The following is an 18,507-nucleotide window of genomic DNA, read 5'->3' as shown; positions in this document are numbered from 1 at the left end:
GAGTTATACTTAAAGCCCGTTCTCTGAGAAACACTGAACATATTGCTATAAATTGTGCAAACACCTCCCCCCTTACCTTTTACACGTGGCACATGTTTATAACAGTAATTTTGGGGGGTTGCTTCATTTAAAATAATGTAATCATCTGGTTTTAGCCAGGTTTCTGTCAAACAGAGCACATCTAGCTTATGATCAGTGATCATATCATTTACAAAAAGTGCTTTCGTAGAAAGTGACCTGATATTTAATAAGCCAAGCTTTATCATTTGTTTCTCAGTATTATATACATTTTTTTATTTGTTGAACATCAATTAAATTGTTACTCTTACATTGCTTTGGACGTTTATTGTATTTTCTAGCTCGGGGAACAGACACATATATAGTGTGATATCTAGGTGAAAGGGTCTCTATGTGCTGAGAATGAACTGATTTCTGTGACGTGAGGCGGCTAGCAGACGGTCGGTTTAGCCAGTCTGTCTGCTCCCTGACCTGGGCCCCAGTTAGTCAAGTGCAAACGCTAAGACTATGTGCCATATTTCTAGATAGGAGAGATGCTCCACATCCGGAGGGATGAAGACCATCTCTTTTCAACAGGTCGGTTCTGCCCCAGAAACTCGTCCAATTGTCTATGAAACCTATGTTATTTCGTGGGCACCACTTTGACATCCAACCGTTTAATGATGACAATCTACTATGTATTTCGTCACCACGGTAAGTAGGGAGGGGACCAGAGCATATTATAGTGTCTGACATCGTACTTGCAAGTTCACACACCTCTTTAACATTATTTTTAGTGATCTCCGACTGGCGAAGTCGAACATCATTATTGCCGACGTGAATAACAATCTTACTGAATTTACGTTTAGCATTACCCAGCACTTTTAAATTTGCCAAGATGTCAGGCGCTCTGGCTCCCGGTAAACACTGGACTATGGTGGCTGGAGTCTCTATTTTCACGTTCCGTACATTAGAATCGCCAATTACTAGAGCACTTTCATCAGGTTTCTCAGTGGGTGCATCACTAAGTGGGGGAGAACCTGTTTGATGTTCTAATCGGAACGGAAGAGCGGTGTTTTGACCCGCGACTATGCCGTCTCACAGTCACCCAGTTGCCCTGCTGCACGGGCGCTGTAACTACCGGAACCGAACAATTTGCATGTCTCCCTGAACTAGTCACATCCAAATCCGTATCTAAGTCCCTCGCATTCTTACTATCCTCCATTAAAGTTTGGATGTGTGTCTCTAGTTCTGAAATCAACTCCGGTTTTTAAATTAAATTTTAAATGGATGGGGTTGTACAGTGTCTTTAAAGCCCCCCCAGTGCCATTTTTCCCCCAAACTATACAACTATACCCCCAACTGTTGTCTAGGCAACACCCCGTGTGCTATGTAATGACACGCCCCACAGAACTGAGGGGCGGGGTGAGCAGAGGTTCATATCATTTAAAGGGCCAGGTACCGATATCGAGGCATTTTTTACCAGGTAAAATGAGTGTTTTTTTACACTACCATAGAGAATTTTTAATCAAAGTATATTACAAACTTTTTATTAGGACCCTAAAGCATAATATTAACTTGTGAAAAATGGGCATCCGATGACCCCTTTAAGTTTAAACCAAATTCAGATGAAATGAAACTTATAGAAACTTGTAATTAAAATTATTTTACATTGTGGCTTCAAAAATCGTAATCACTTAATAAAGTAGATTAAAATACAGTTAAATGAAAGATGTGCAGTGCTAAGATTTATATACTTAACATTACAATGAAAACACTATTGTATTACAATATTGTGAATTCTTTGTGCTTAGTTAACTAACTGTGTTTTAGCCTGTTGTTAAGGGATACGACACTTACAGTGTGGCATGCAATTTAGGTCAAATTCACTTGTGCATTCATACTTTTTGTGTTGACAGATTAAAGTTGTAAAATTACATTTATGTTGTCTATATATATATATATATATATATATATATATATATATATATATATATATAGGATGTGTTGCTTGAGCTTATTGAGCCCACTTTGAAAGCGTTATAGTTTACAGTCACTCTTCCATGACAATGCCTGACATTATTGACCATGACCGGAAACAATCATATTCCTTTTAAAATGTTTCTTTTTCAAAAACTTTGATAATGTATAATTAAGAATCTTTGAGTGTTCTCTCATGATGACCACTGAAGCCGTTCAGTCTGACAGACAGATGGTATTGGAATGTATACGCTGGTGACGGGTATCAGACTGAATTTTCTTTCCAGCTACAGAATAATTTTGTTTCTGAACTTTTGGTCTGTTTGATTCTCTTGTTTGCTGTCTGTTTTTAGTTTTGGGATTTATTCTTCATTTGGAGACAAAAGGAAAAATAGACAGCTTGAATTTAAAATGAAATTAGTGACTCATCAGGATTTTATTTTATTTTATTATGTTTTATTTTATTTTATTTTTACTCGGTTTATTTTTTCGGGTTGGTTTGACTTGGTTGCCACCTCACACTTTCAAAACCGTTGCTTTAGGCCATCAGCTCACGATCAGCTCTTTCATGATAATAACTGTCCTGAATGTAATTATGAATGCAATTATTGGGCAGATGATAAAGTATCAGAGATCTGTTCCATCAAAAGCCTGCCCAACATAATACAGTCCCTGGGCTCTGAAAAGCTTTGCACAGCAAAATTCTAGGGGAAGGAAAAAATTCTGCCAAAGTCATTTTTCAGTTAAACATAAGAACATGCCAACTAAGGCAGTCTAGCCGTTTTTTATCCCCTTAAAAGAGCCCTTCACTGATTGGATTGTTGCTAGAAGTTACGCCGCTGGCTTTGCTGTCAATGGACAATATGAATTATTTTAAATCAGTATAATGGCTTGTGTCAGCAGATCTGACCGGGTTTTTTCTTACTAAATTTGGTAGCTGGCATAGGCCTTGTCCCACAAGTTTCTCATGTTTAAAAACCAGGCTGAATTACCTTTTAAATAACTTACCTATGAGGCATGTTGTTTCCCTGAGGCAGAGGAAACAAAACCAGCATGGCATTGAGTTAGTCTATGTTAGCTTTTTTTTTTTTTTTTTTTTTTTTTTTTGCTTGTATGAATGATAAGGTATTGCAGGTGATGGATAGAGAAGACCATAGCACCCCTGAGGAAATTGATTGTGGGATGCTGTGATTGCAGGATGTTCTGAGCAAAGATAACAGCAGAATTTGAGGCATGGCATATCGACTAGATTGAGATGTCAGACTAAATAGTGCTGGCAGGGGAACTGATGGGCTTATGCTCAGAGTTTGTTGGCATGGAGGAGCAAGCCTTAAACTCTTAATGGCTGAATAGTCTCGTTGATATAAGTCAACGTCATGTTGACTGATGCTGCTAACAGGTATAGACAGGACATTTTAAGGTAGAGCTGAGGGGCTTTCACTCATGTATAGGATAAATATATGAACATCGTTTAGAAATGGAATACTTGGTGAGTACTGTGCCGCATATACTGCACAATTCCTTTGCATATGAATGGCATAAAAATCATCTAGTGTACAATTTGGTAACTGTTTATGTTAAACTGCTGTTAGCTCAGTGTTACGCATGTGCCATGTAATAACAGATTAGTGTGTATAAGTTGTCTCCATATGTTATTTTATTATTTTTTTCTGAATGTTATGCTGAGCCATGGTCTAACAGTTAGCTCCCATTCTCCAGCTATGCTGGGTGCTGGTTCTCATATTAGGGCACAGCTTCAAATCTAGCTCATCGTTCCCCCTTCTGCTCCATCTTATAAATGAAGAGAACATTATTCAGTATTACATTATGCTAAGTGGTGAAATTTGGCAGGCTGTCTCTATAACATGCTAATATTTCATTCACACCATAGTTTATTACTACAAAGTAGTTCATGATAGAAATCTTGAGCGTTTTTCCTCTGTTCTTCTATCAATTTTCTGAACTCCCTGATGTGGGCAGAGACATCCATCAGTTTTATGCTAGTGCCTCTTTTCATGGCCTCCAGTGAGCTATAAGATGTCTGCAGTGAATTTCCTGACTTCCCATCAACTTTAGGAATACGATCTGCCTCAGGTTTACAAATTTGTCTTTGTCTAATTTTGCTTCATATCCCGCATATTGAGTTGCACTTATGAATATACAAATGCATATTGTCACATTAATTTCCTGTCAGAGCTCTGACGTCTTAGTCATCTTAGATAAAGATGTAATGTGTAATATGCAGGACTCACAGGATTATTTGCTATGCTGCTTGATTTCAAATATAGCCCCAGGCTTTATCTAAAAACACAATCTTTTAAAAGGCATCAGAGTAGTTTCAAAAGGAGGTTTTGTTAAACCAGTGTTTGAACTGTATGGTTTTTCCTCTCAGAATTCTCCTTTCTCTAAATTGCAGCTTTTATTTGGACAACACAAGAAAGAGGCACCCTCCATTTACTGAGGCAAAAGCTGGTGTAAATAATGGTTGTTATAACTTGTTGGGAAGAGAGATTTTCTGATGCGAGTCCAGAGTTGTTTGGAGACCTGACAAGCTCTTATTCTGCCTCTCATGCGTGACTCTCTTGCCTTTTTCAACCAAAGAAAATAGTCTTTCTCATAAAAATTCACACTGATAATTAAATATTCTCCATGGCATAGGGTAATAGTGTTAGTACGGTCACATAGACTGAGGCGTGAATAGGTTACTCAATGGCGGGCAGCAGCGCTGTGGCAGAATTTGATTTGGTGCATTGAATTTATTAATTAAACGGTTAAATCTAGTATTCTGGTCACAGGTCCCTTTGAGTAGAGCTGCTCTCTGCTACAGCTTTTCTGAACTGGTTTGAAAGAAATAGAGAGAGTTGGGTCTCAAATCAATAGAACATTAGAATTATTCTCAGAAAAACTATAAATAAATGCCTTGGTTATATATGCTTTAAAGATGTAGTGTACTATGTTATAATCCAACCCAACTTTAGTGAAAATACATGCTTGTGGCATTGTTTTTGCAACACTGATGTTGTGTGCTTTTTTGCATGTTTTGCGGGAGTTTCGTTTAAATGAAAGCAAAGGTAATATATAAATGCATTTGCTGATGCAACCATGCTATTTTATTTTGCTTGTATGTGGGTTTGTGCTATTTTTTTTTTGAACCATTGTTTTACGGGATTTGTGCTGGACCGCTTCACCTCACTAATGCAATGCCGTATTACATGAACTACCAAGAAAACCTAATGAGTTATAAAATCCATGTGTATTTGTGATGCTAGTGTTCAAAAATGTCAGTTTTCAAATCTGTTTTAAAATTGTTTTAAGTTCATAACAATATTGTGCAAGGAACTGTGCGGAAATTAGGCTTCTTTAATCAACCCTGTAAATGGTCCTATACAGTAAATCATAATTTATGTGAAAAGAAATAAAGGTTGTCAGAGTTATATTACCTCTAGTGTTTATTTTAACCTTTTCTGAGTTTAGCAGAACTTTAGGTAGCACATATTTCCAATTTGCCTGTGTATAATCTGAGCGGAAAATTATGGCAGTTTTATAAACTTGAAAAGATATTGCCTTTTTGTCTTCTGCTATCTTACATTGTGAGAATGTAATTGTAATCGACAATAATTTGTTGATAATGTCAATTTTAGGTAGAAGTGATGTGTTTTGTTTGGATTGTTTACCAAAATGAGAGAATGACACAAATAGTGGATGATCCGGTTGACATGTGACCTGAGACAACCAGTATAAAATTGAGCTGGACAAGGATGATGAGAGACACGTGATGGGACTGGAACCGAGAGAGTGTCTATGATCTAAAGTCATCCATCTCTCTCAACACAGAGGACATTGCTATGCATGAAAAGGGAAAGTGTTTCACTAGAATCTTGGGAAAACACGCATTTCTTAGCAGTTCATTTATTTATCTAGCTGGAGGGTTGTGTTGATATTCCGATACGCTAAGGCTGAGATCTGTGTCTTGTCCCCGGGTGTCTGACATTTCATTTGCCGGTGTCCAAAGCATTGCAGCTGTGAGCTCACTGATGTCTCAAGGCATCACACATACTGAAAGAAGAACAAACATGCCACTGTTAAGACTGCACAGTAAGTCTCTCTCGCTCTTTCTCCGCCTCGATCTTTGACTCGTTCTCTCTTATATACATACACAAACAGGCGAGTGCACTTGCACACAAACTCCCACACAACCATACTCAATCTGCAACATCTCATATCTTCAGGACAATTGCATTTTCAAGTGTCACTTGAAGAGCAGGATCCTGTTTTTGTAGGGCATAGATGACAACATCAAGTGTTTGTATAAAACAAGATGATTTATACAGACGGAATTTGTTTAGGATTCTGAGTTTGCAGCAATTGGTTGAACATGTAAACAAATCTTGGACTGTTTTGAGGCTATTTACATTAGTTCACTTTTTTGCTGATTGGGCAGCTATCCAAGCATGAAAAGACCTAGTGTAAATGCCTGTGGAGATACATTTGAGTCGGATAGCAATCAGGATGTGGTTTGAGTTGCAGCCTGGCCAAGTGTAAATGTATCTGGCCAATTTTAATTTATCTAATTGCTCAGGCCACATATGCAAAACTCTTCCCAAATGGACTATGACAGCATGCAGATGTTTGGAAATCTCAAACATGCGTGAGCAATCATAAATGAGACAGAAGAGTTTTGCAAGCAATATCTGCTCACAAGACATAGGTCCTGCTGTCTATAATCACAAGGGTAGCACTTTATTTTACAGTCATGTTCTGCATGTACATACTCATTGTAATAACTACAAAAAAACTTGGTAATAACTAGGTAATAACCCTAAACCCCTAACACTAACATTAACCCATGTAATTACTAGGGATGTGCCCAAAGCCAAATACCTTATTCAAAAAGGCACAGATAATGGCTTTAAAATGAATTACAAATTATTCAGCAGACTCCTTGTGTTTGCTGGATAATAGATGAGCCAGGGATAGCACAATATTATACATAAACCTCTAAAATCAGTTTGTAATAATAAGTGTCTGAAATGAATGAGTGCAAACACTATGAATTAACAGAGCGTAAAAAATAGCTGCATCGCTGTCTCTGTTTGTGTCTCAGAAACTAGAGCTTGCCAAGAGTAATAACTAATATACTGAATCATACAAATTTTAAATTACTTGATATGTCTATTTAAATGTTGTACTACTTTGTACTACCTAGAGCTGAATGATAAACAATAAAATAGGCTAATTATCTTGATATAATTTCTATTTCATCTATGGTGCGTTTCGACTCACAAAGTGGATAATCTACAAACAAGGTAACATGTCAGCTGTGTGTATGCTAGTACTGGATTAATCATATTGATTTATCATGTTTAATTGATACTGGTATGGATTCTTAAATCTGAAGATCAGTCTTTTCATATATATGCTGTTTTCTGTTAAAGTGTGAACTTCACAAAAATATTTTTAGCGCACATGCCATCCAATAATCACAAACAGCCTTGTGCTTTGTTTCTTTCAATATGGAACAAAGTAACACCTTTCAATACTTCTTCTTCTTCTTCTTCTTCTTCTTCTTCTTCTTCTTCTTCTTCTTATTATTATTATTATTATTATTATTGTTATGCTTATCATTATGATGATGATGATGATTGTATAGTTATACAGGGTATGCTTGTTAATTGAAAACTGTTAGGGGAACAGAATCATATTTAAAATTGACTCATCATGTGATTTGACAAACTTGTGTTATAAACCCTGCCCATTTCCGGATTTTATCTGAATACAGATACAGAAACAAATAATTTTAAGATTGCTAAACACACAGATACTGGTTCTGTTGCACACTCATAGTTACCTTATATTATTCAGTAATTTCTTGGGTGAGTACACTGTAAGTGCATGAGAAGTGAGCCTGCAACCATGACAAGCCTGGAATGAAAGCATCTTTCATTAATGTTTATAGCCAGTCTGCATGTGCTTCCTGAAACCATCATTCATGTGACTTGCTCAAGGGAACCTCATGAAGCAAGAAGCCAACCACAAGAAACATCCCAGTATTTCTACTCCAACAAGTTTTTCCAGTATGCTTAGCCTTTAGAGCTTGGAGTCCAAAAAAAAAAAAAAAAAGAAAAATCAAAGTTATGTATCACTGTAATGGGGAGACAGCATCAGGCAAGAAGAAGTGGCAGCTGGCTGCTTGTAATCCACCGAGACAAGCTATCAGAAAGTTAAGCGAGATTATACGATGTATTACAAATATGCTTAGAGTGATGAGATGAGCTACTTATAAGTCTCGGAGAGGAGCTTTTCTCAAACCTCCACAGGAAAAAGGGATGAAGTGTTGGGCTTTAAATTCCATGTGTAATGCTTCCCAGTCTGAAGGGTGGGTAAGTTGAGGTTCAGCTGAAGACTGAGAAAAAGACATTAAAGTGTTGAATATCAGGAGCTTAGAGAAAAAAAAAAAAAAAAAACACTAAACATCTTCTCGTCAACACATTGGGTTGAGCTTATTCACACTGCATGTCATTTTTCAGGCTTTAAATAGTTTACACAGAACTGGGAGAGGGAAAGAGGGATGGGTTGCAAGTGGAAATAAATTGAAAGGTATTGTGAGGATATTCTGCAAAAAAGCTCTCTTCTTAAATGTCAACTTAATGTTGCATGCTGTGAAAGCAAAAGTCCACCTTACTGGCTTTTCTTTAATGGTTGTTTTTGTGTCGGTTGCCAGGGGGCACACACTGAATTCACAACGTAATGCTGATTTATTTCAGCAAACAAACAGGAAATATAATTACATGTGCTTCAACACAAGATTACCCCATTTCTTAGACCTCAAAGAAAGATATACCTGCATACTTTAAATGACAAATATAGTATCCACCGTCCATAGATTGTTGTTTTAATGGTATGAATTTTCATTATGGGCAGATGTTTTAGATTTGCTTTCATGTCTTTTTTCGTGTTTAAACTAATCTTTCACTACTGTGTCTTGGACGCAGCACCTTGCAGGTCACACTCTCAGTGTGAAGGCTGTAATCTGTTAATATGGGTGCTAAACTGAATATGGGCCACTCATGCCCTATTTAGAAGATATGTAAAACAGGCCTAATCCTGCAACACCAGCATCAGAGATCTGCTAACAGAAATGAAGAAATCAGTTCCTTGATTGTGGTCTCAACTAACATGAGCCTCAGGATATGTAATGCTCTAAAACAGGAGATCAAGGCAACTTTCAGGATCATCTCTTGGGTCAGGGTATGGTTATGATTTACACTCCTAGTTCACCTTCAGTTTGATGTAATTTATTATGCTATTCCTGACTTAATAACAGCTGTTGTCTTTGTGAGATGCCTCAGATTTCATTATTCTGGTTTGGATAAACCAATGTTTCCCTCACATAGTTGGAAAACAGTGGGGGCTGACTGTCGATGATAACCAGCCAGATCTTCTGTGATTGTATTCATCACCTCGTCATCCACATAAAAGCTGCTGGTTACATTACAGCTTTGCAAGGCAACCAACAGAAAACAAGATACATAGTGTAATGGCAAGCAATTTCTTTACACAGAACCTCAGTTCTAAGCTTGCCAGACTATTCTGTTGTTGCTTTGCAAGCAGTAGTATTTCCTTCTGTAAATCTGGTTAATTAATCTTTTGTAGCGTATTGAACAAAGCACACAATAATTATTACATCCTAAGTACAGTATTACTGCAATCTGATCAATATAAATAACCCAGAAAGAAGCCATGTGCCAAGTTAAATAAGAATTCAGTTTGGCTTCATTTTATCATGCTAAAGATTTATTGTTTTATCTAGAACATTCCATGTCACGCTATCCTACCCCTGAGATTTATATTTGTCTTTTCAGGTAGGGGTCACTGATATTGAGCTACAAATAAAGATTAAGCCTCTTTATTATTTTCTGGCAGACCCTATAAATCTGGTTTTGTGGAGTAAATCTTTATTAAAAGCAACTGTATTGACTACATTAAGCTTTCCGATATTTATTGTTTGACATAATATACGCATTCACATAATACAGTTATTGTTTGCAGTCCAGCGTGGCAGTGTGCAGGAAATGCTGAAAATGTAATATTTAAATAAAAAATGCAATAGGTGAACCTGTTTTTATTACTTTTGTGCTGGCCTTCTTTCAACAGGAAGAACATTATATTTCTAGGTTATTTTATTATCTAGGGACCCTTGCTGATGCCAAGTAACATCTCTTTCCAAAATGCAGCTCGTAGCAAGGAAAGAGACAGCACATTGAACCCAGCGGTCCCTCTCAAATTGCAGAACCCAGATAAGTGGACATGCCCATGGGCCTCAAGCAATAGGTACATAATGACAACATGGAGGAATATGATAAGCTCTTATCTGAGGGGCACTTGTCCCAAACCTAGTGGAAAATGTGATTACACCTCTCCACAGGAGAACCAAAAGTATAAGGTAGTCGTATAAAAAAAACAAAAAAAAAAAAAAAAAACACAGACGATCTCTTGGATTGGGAAGTAAATTGTGTAGCTGTATAAGAGTTTGTAAAGAACAATGGTATATGATTTGTTTCTGAGGAACATGGGGAAAAGTTAGCCATAATCCTAAGTACTAAATATGTAATAGATATGTTATTATGCAGTCATCACGCACCAGACATAAAGACAACCTCTGTGGTAAAAAATTATATTGTAAATGCATGCCCATGGGAGCTAGCATGTCTTTGTGTTCTGTATCTATTTCCCTTTGGAGCTTCCTCTATATAAGCTGTCATGCTGTTGAACTAGCTTTACATCAATATTCTGGAGACCAAACACAAGGTCATGAGCAGAATAAACTTCATAAAATATGATAGTCTAGACCAATACACTTCATGAGATTGATTCTTTTCAAAGAGTTCGTGTTTGATGTTAGGAAGTTCAATTTGTATTTACTGTCTGCCTTTATAGTAGATAGATACAGTAATATCAAATTCACATAACCCGGGTCACAACATGTGCCGTGTGCATTTTATGTTTGTGCGGCTTGTTGACTTACATAACCAGGAACACAGCCAAAGAAAAAGTTTAAAACAATTAATTATAATATAGGCATATTTTGGATACTTTTTCCAGAGACTGTAAGTGATGATACTCTAGTGTATGTGATTTTGTAGTATGCATTAGGTTTATTATTCACTGTGTAAAAAAAATAAATAAATAAATAAATAAATACTGTGAATTTAATGGTAAAAGACTGTAAAAATGCTACAGTAAAAACCTGTTAAATAGTTAACGTTAAGTTCCCCAACTACATGCAGTGAAAACTGTATTAGACATTGTGTCTAATTGTACGGTAGTATACAGTTTTCAGAAGTGAAAAAGAACGTAAAATTTACAGTGTTTTTTTTTCTTTTTTTTTTTTTTTCTTATCAGTTTTATACATTAGGGTTATGTTACATCTGATCTGACATCTGATCTAATGTTTATTGCATTATTTCTGTTTCATGTGTGTTTAATGTTTGTATAATTGACACTGTGCACCTTCTATATATGTTATTTTTTAAAAGCTGCGGTAACACTTTATAATAACGTTCAGTTGTAAGTCATTTATAAGTGGTTAGTTAATGATAAAATAATGATTTGCAAAACATTCATAAATGATTAATAAGTGATATGCTAACAATTTGTGTATGTTTTGCTAATTCATTTACAAGTTATTTACAAGTAATTAGTTAATGATGAACTAATCATTTACAAAACATCACTATGCATTCATAAGTGATTAATAAGTGATATGTTAGTATTTTTATATGTTTGGTAGATTAAGTTATAACTCATTTACAAGTGATTAGATAATGATGAACTAATAATTTACAAAACATGATTATATGCTCACAAATGATTATTAAGTAATAGGCTAACAATTTACAAAAATTAAAAAAAATAGCATATCATGAAACAATCAAACAGATCCTTAGTATGTGGTTAAAACGTTTCTAGTTAATATATTATTTGTCACTTAAAAATAATTAAAATATCAATCATTTAAATGTTTATCCTTCGCTGAAGATCGCATCATGAATAAATAATTTACAAATCTTTCTGCATCCCCTAATCTAAAGTGTAAACAATTCATCAGTTGTAAATGTTTTACTCATTTTTCAAAGGTCTTTCACCCAGTGTGTATACCCACCTGATGCCCACACAACCTGTAACCGACAGGTTTGTAAAACATTTACAACTGATGAGTAGTTTACACTTTAGATTAGGGGATGCGGAAAGATTTGTAAATTATTTATGCATTATTTATTCATCAACAGCTTTTGAATACTTTGTAGTGTGTACTGCAATGTAAGGGCTGACTGGTGAGGGTAAAGATGTTTTCTCTGGCAAACATGAGCTGCGCCCCAAATGACGCACTATACACTCTGCACTTATTCACTAATGCACTATGCACCATGTAGTGTATGAATTATATAAGGTTATTTAGTATTTTATAACGCCCTAAACAAACTTTCACAGGAACCTCAATTTTTTTTCATATCAACTTCAAATTTGGAATAACTTATTCAGTTGTAAGACTTCAAATTGATATCAAATTTAGGATAAAACCTGTTATGTACAATATGTATTTTATTGTCACACCAGGCCAGCAGAGGGAGCCCTGCCCCTCACTGACTGTTGCTGCTCCCTCTGCTGCTTCGCTGGTTACTTCCTGTTTGTCAGCCATAAATGCATGCTCAGAACACACACACACCGCAAAGTATTGTTTTGCTCCTTGCGACATTACCAAGCGTTTTCCCTAGTTCCAGGTTTCCTAGTTTCATAGTTTATTCCGGTCTTGTTTCCTAGTTTTAGTTCAGTCTTAGTTTAGCCTTGTTTCTTGTTTTGTTTCTTCGTTTGTTTTCTGTTGTCACTTTGGACTGCCCACTTGGTTTTTGACCCACGCCTGTTTTACGGATTACTCCTTGCATTGTCTTCATTGTTACTGTTTGCTGGTATTTTGACCCTGACTGTTCGAACACGATCTGTTTAATAAAGCCTGCATTTGGATCCTCACTCTCAGTCGTCCCACTTGTAACATTTATATAAAATATAATAAAAATTGTACTCTTTACAGTAAATTTAAACTTCTGTAATTTGTTAATACTTTTTTTTTTAATTCCACTTCTGCAGTAATCTGCTGATTGTTTTCTTTAAAAAGAGACCTACCTTAGATCCAAAGTGTTCATGAATTACAATTTAAGTTTGGATAAACTTAAAAAAACAGTTAAGGGGTTAACTAGTAAATTTTAACCATCTGTTTGATTATTTCATGATAGGGGTGAGCGGGGCACAACCTAACGCGGGGTTAATTGTAACATGCGTGGTTCAAATATTTCCACACACGCTAGCATAACCAAATTTACGGTATTTACTAGTTGCCATAGCAACACTATGCAGAGAAAAAAGAACGCCAAAATTCAAAAGCATTTTGAAGATATCGCTGAATATTTATTTTACCATAGTAAGAGTAAATTTCTGGCTGAAGTAAACTTTTCATTTCAGTTTTTAGTATTCATTTAAAATTAGACAAAACTGCTATTATTTTAATCTCCAATTTGTTATTTATCAGTTTAGATAGTTTATTAATGCTTCGCAAACCAGCAGAAGACACTAACCTGTTTTAAACTCCAGTCGCGCAGATGGGGAATGCTGTAACACTGTGTTACAATATGCCCCGCTGTTATTAAACTATGCTATTCTATGACATTAGCTGTGCAATTTACACTATTTACTTCTAAGGATTTTGATAAGAAACCACAAGAAACATGTGAATAAAGGCTGCAATCAATGTTTTATGTTCAGAAATTATTATTTCAAGAAATGTAAAGCATTTTGGCTGGTTTATGTGTGTCGTGTTCTATGAGAGCTGTGTGTGGAGGGAGGGGAGTGTTTTTCTGAACGTCTAAATGTGTTTCATTTATTTGTCCACATTGTTTTGAACTACTGTACAGCTGTGTGTTGCGATCAGGGCCGTTCAAAGCATTGTTGCGATGTGTTCATTGTCAAACTCCAAAATTAGATAATTTTTATGTAAAAAAAAAATGTCATTACTTCATTTGAAAAAGTTAACACTTGTGTTTTACTGACAAAATATTTTAGTTTGTTGTGTTTATTTTTTTCATTCGATCAGATAACATTTGAAGCTGTCATATTGTCGTGTTACAACGTGCCCCTCAGATGTTACAATGTACCCCACCTACGGGGCATGTTGTCACGTTTCACTTCCTTTCTTTTGAGGTAAATAACGAAAAATGTATACACTGTAAATATGAAACAAAGCGATATATTTGTACTAGACAAGTGTGAAAATAATGTGGATAAAAATTGTACTCTGAACCCCAAGTGGATTTACATAAACTGCGAAATTCAAAAAGTGTTAGGTTGTGCCCCGCTCTCCCCTGTGCCATTTTTCAGATAATTTACGACAGATGGGTAAATTGTTAGCATAGTACTTACAATAAAATGAACATATCACTTATTCATAATTTATAAACACATAGTCATGTTTTGTAAATAATTAGTTAAACATTAACTAATTACTTGTAAATTAATTTGTGAATGACTTGTAAATGAATTAACAAAATATACACAAATTGTTAACATATCACTTAATAACCATTTGTGAATGTTTTGTAAATGATTATTTCATCATTAACTAATCACTTATAAAAGGCTTACAACTGAACGTTATTATAAAGTGTTACCAAAGCTGCTCGTGCTGGGCTTTGGTTCATCGTTTGACTCTCATCATCACCTGCTTTTGGTGGTTATTAGTGTGTTACAAAGGTAAAAACAAAACAGATATCAGTACTTGAGTAGGTTTGTATATTAACATTATATCAGTTAATGAAATTATGGTATTTAAATGTAAATTTAAGCTAAAACCGTAAAATCTAAAATGTTGCTACCATATTTTTAAAAGTAAAATTCTGGCAACCACAGCTGCAGTTTTTTACAGTGTTGTTAACTAATCCAAAACTTAAGCCATAAAACAGTTATATAAAAAAACTAAAAAAGTGAATTACAAAATGATAATAATGACAAAATTACCAACATTTGAACTAGAAACAGACACAGAAAATATATAAAAAAAATAAAATAAAATAAAAAAAACAGTTTTGAAAGTTGTGGGTTCTGTGTGATCTAAGACCTGTGTGACATTCTAAAGACAAGAAAATTCACAGCCTTGTTTTCATCTGCATGAATTTATTCACAGGGAATTTTTTAGCAGTTGATTCTAGATAAAATACAGTTAATTTAGTGCTCAGTCTGCACCACACATATACCTGAATATAAGTTTCATGCTATGAAACTATTTATGCCTTCAGAGTTGAGGAAAGTAACATCTATGTTTCTTAGCACAGTCAGTATAACTTATTGAACAGAGGCATGAAGGTTAGCCCAGGTTACTTCTATAATAAGAGCAGGCTTGTTTTTTGTCAGGTGGCTGAGCAACTCCCATTTTGTGTTTGGATTTGTGTGCGCAGCCTGCTCTGAAAGCACTGACCCTCATAAAGCCTCTGTATTGACGCAGGCAAATTGAGGCTGTCTACAGACGGTGTGGAACAGACTGTTCTTTCAGCTGCATCATTCTCAATATTCTTGCTCATGTGTGCCTTTTTGGTCATTTATTTTATGAAACTACTCACTTTAAATCTTTTTCAACATTGTTTTCACAATGCTATTTTTCTTTTGTTTGTTCTATTTTGCACACTCATTCTGTTTGGAGTCTCTATGGGATCACATGTTATACCATTACTCTGCACTATGAGGTTGGCTCCATTGTTATGTTGTTTCTTCTGTAGCCAGATCTTCAGACTGACGCCAGAAGGTCTGGACTTCATAGCAGCTTTCATTGTCTAGAGACTGCCTAAGAGAACATCTGACAGACATGTAAAGCAACCAGTCACAGTTCATTTTGATCAGTGTCATATTTAGGGCTGTGAATATGTTAAGGCAATGCCCCTACAATAACAGACCATTCATTCAAGAACGTTGTGCAAGTTCACTACATCAGTGGTGCAAAAATACATCACATACTTTTGAAAACCCAGTGATTAGTTGATCCTAATAAGCACAGTTGTAAACACGGCGGCTTTCTTCTTCAAATAAAGGAGTTTTTGAGTCACAACGGCTTTGTTTCTAGGTGGACCCATCTTCTGGAAATCCAATGATGACTTAGAAACTTCTGAAGTGTTATGCTGTTTTGTGTGCCATATGCATCAGATATTTAGCCAATGGTCCATGTGTGACATCTATAGCTAAGACTAGGTTGTTTAAATAGTATGTATAGTATATTATCATTGTTGTTACATAATCTGGTTTGTTTGTTCTATAGAAGCGTAAAAACAATTTTCACTCAGAAATTGCTAGTAAATTTCACAAGTAATTACAAACAAACAGCAAGTAACACAATAAATTAAATGTGAAATTTTAACATTATCTTGTAAAGCGTATTCCAGTAATCTTTGTAACTTAGATTTTTTTTTTTTTTTTTTTTTTTTTTAGTGTACATATAGTAAACATTGTAATTATTGGTAAAAGTTACTATTATAATTATTAGCAATTGCATTGCATGGAAGGGAAGACATAAAGGGTGACCTATAATAATAATAATTATTATTATTTTATTTATTTATTTATTTCTTTGTATTACTAAACCTTGGTATTTTTGTAATGGGACCAGTTATCTATCAGGGGAAGATGTATCTTAGAATTTTCTCACTGTGACTTTAAAACACAAAGACACATGCAAAACAGATGGAGTGTAATGATATGGAACACACTGTTATGGAAAATCTGTCATCTTAAAGTGTGAACGGGATGTTTTTTTTTTTTTTTTTTTTTCTTAGTTTAATCTAATGTTAATTGATGATATTTCAACAGTTGTTCTCTGGAGGCTCAGCAGCAGAGTACTCATCTCAAGAGCCTCTTTTAGCCAAACAGAGGTGTTTGTTTATTCTGAATACAAATGTCAGAGTCTGTCACTGAACGTTTTACAGCGTCTTTCCTCATTCATCTCTAAAGTCTCTTTAAAAAGGTCAAATCCCTCCATTAGATGCTGGTGCTTTTAGATCTCGCCAGCAATTTGTACCATTTTATTTAATTGTGGGTATTCACCTACCATAAAATTTGTTTTGTTTTGTTTTGTAGTAATTTTTAATGATTTATTTTGGTGTTTCATAAAGCATTTCAGTGCAGGTCAACCCTTTTATGTCACTTCACATGGTTTTGAGTTTGACTAGTGAGATTTAGACACGTTTCGGACAATGCCGGATGGCTGATTTTTGATTGTTTATTTTTTTTTTATTCCCCCAAAAAGGGAATTGCATCATATTACAATGTGCAAATACACACACATCAGTTCTATTTCAAGAGCTGTCAATACCCAACCCATCTGATGTTGCCTGCATGACTGCACTGACTTGAAGCTGAATAGGGAATACGCTTGACATGTGATGCGGTAAACTGGTGAGAAGGAAATAAAAAATAACACTAGCTAGACTTTGAGCAAGCGTGCTGCTAATCCGACGCTGAACCTATGGAAATTGTTGGGGCCTCAGAGCAGAAAGAAATTCAAATGGATTAGTGTGGAAATTGCTTTCCAAATTGTCATGTTTTGCTCTTATCAGCATCCTCACTGGAATTATTTGATAAACTAAAATCACAAACAAACACTGTAACTCTGATGTTTGGATATAATTAAATTTAAGTCATTATTTACTCACTCTCATATTGTTTCATATTGTTTTCGCATGACTTTCTTTTTTGGCACATAATATAATACAAAAAATCATGGTGACTCTTTTTCATATCATGAATGAAAAAAAAGCACAGTAGTATCTTAAATGTTGCACATAGGACTTTTTCTTTTCTTTTTCTATGGTATTTTATGTCTTTGAAGCTACAGTCAAGTCCAAAATTATTCATACCCCTGGCAAATTCTGACTTAAAGTTACTTTTATTCAACCAGCAAGTTTGGACAGGTTTGCATGTCTCCACTTGTATTTTTGCCCAATCATCTTTAGCGATGAGCTCCAACTCTTTCAGGTTGGATGGTCTCCTTGCCATCACCCTGATCTTTAGCTCCCTCCACAGATTCTCAATTGGATTTAAGTCAGGACTCTGGCTGGGCCACTGCAAAACGTTAATGTTTTGTCTACTAACCATTTCTTCACCACTTCTGCTGTGTGTTTTGGGTCGTTGTCGTGCTGAAATGTCCACTGGTGCCCAAGGCCAAGTTTCTCTGCAGACTGCCTGATGTTGTTGTTGTTGGAAAATTTTGTATGTATTGCTCCTTTTTTATGGTGCCGTTTACTGTGATTAGGTTCCCTGGTCCACCGGCTGAAAAACACCCCAAAACATTAGGTTCCCACCACCATGTTTGACAGTAGGGATGGTGTTAGGGATAGGGTAGAAGGCTTCTCCTTTTTTACGCCAAATGAAGGCTACATCATTTTGGCCAAACAATTCAATTTTTGTTTCATCTGACCATAAAACAGAAGACCAGACATC

The 18,507-nt window shown here is 35.5% G+C and overlaps 1 protein-coding gene across 1 annotated transcript in view; it reads left to right on the top strand.

Moving 5' to 3' along the window:
* LOC141332329 (leucine-rich repeat and fibronectin type-III domain-containing protein 2) overlaps positions 1-18,507 on the top strand; it is a 218,063-nt gene that overhangs the window by 151,465 nt on the left and 48,091 nt on the right. The gene's annotated exons all lie outside the window — the stretch shown is intronic.

This window comes from Garra rufa, chromosome 3 (assembly GCF_049309525.1).
Source record: "Garra rufa chromosome 3, GarRuf1.0, whole genome shotgun sequence".
NCBI classification, from domain to species: domain Eukaryota; kingdom Metazoa; phylum Chordata; class Actinopteri; order Cypriniformes; family Cyprinidae; genus Garra; species Garra rufa.
Note: the sequence above shows the minus strand (reverse complement) of the source record. Positions and strands in the feature narration are given on the sequence as shown.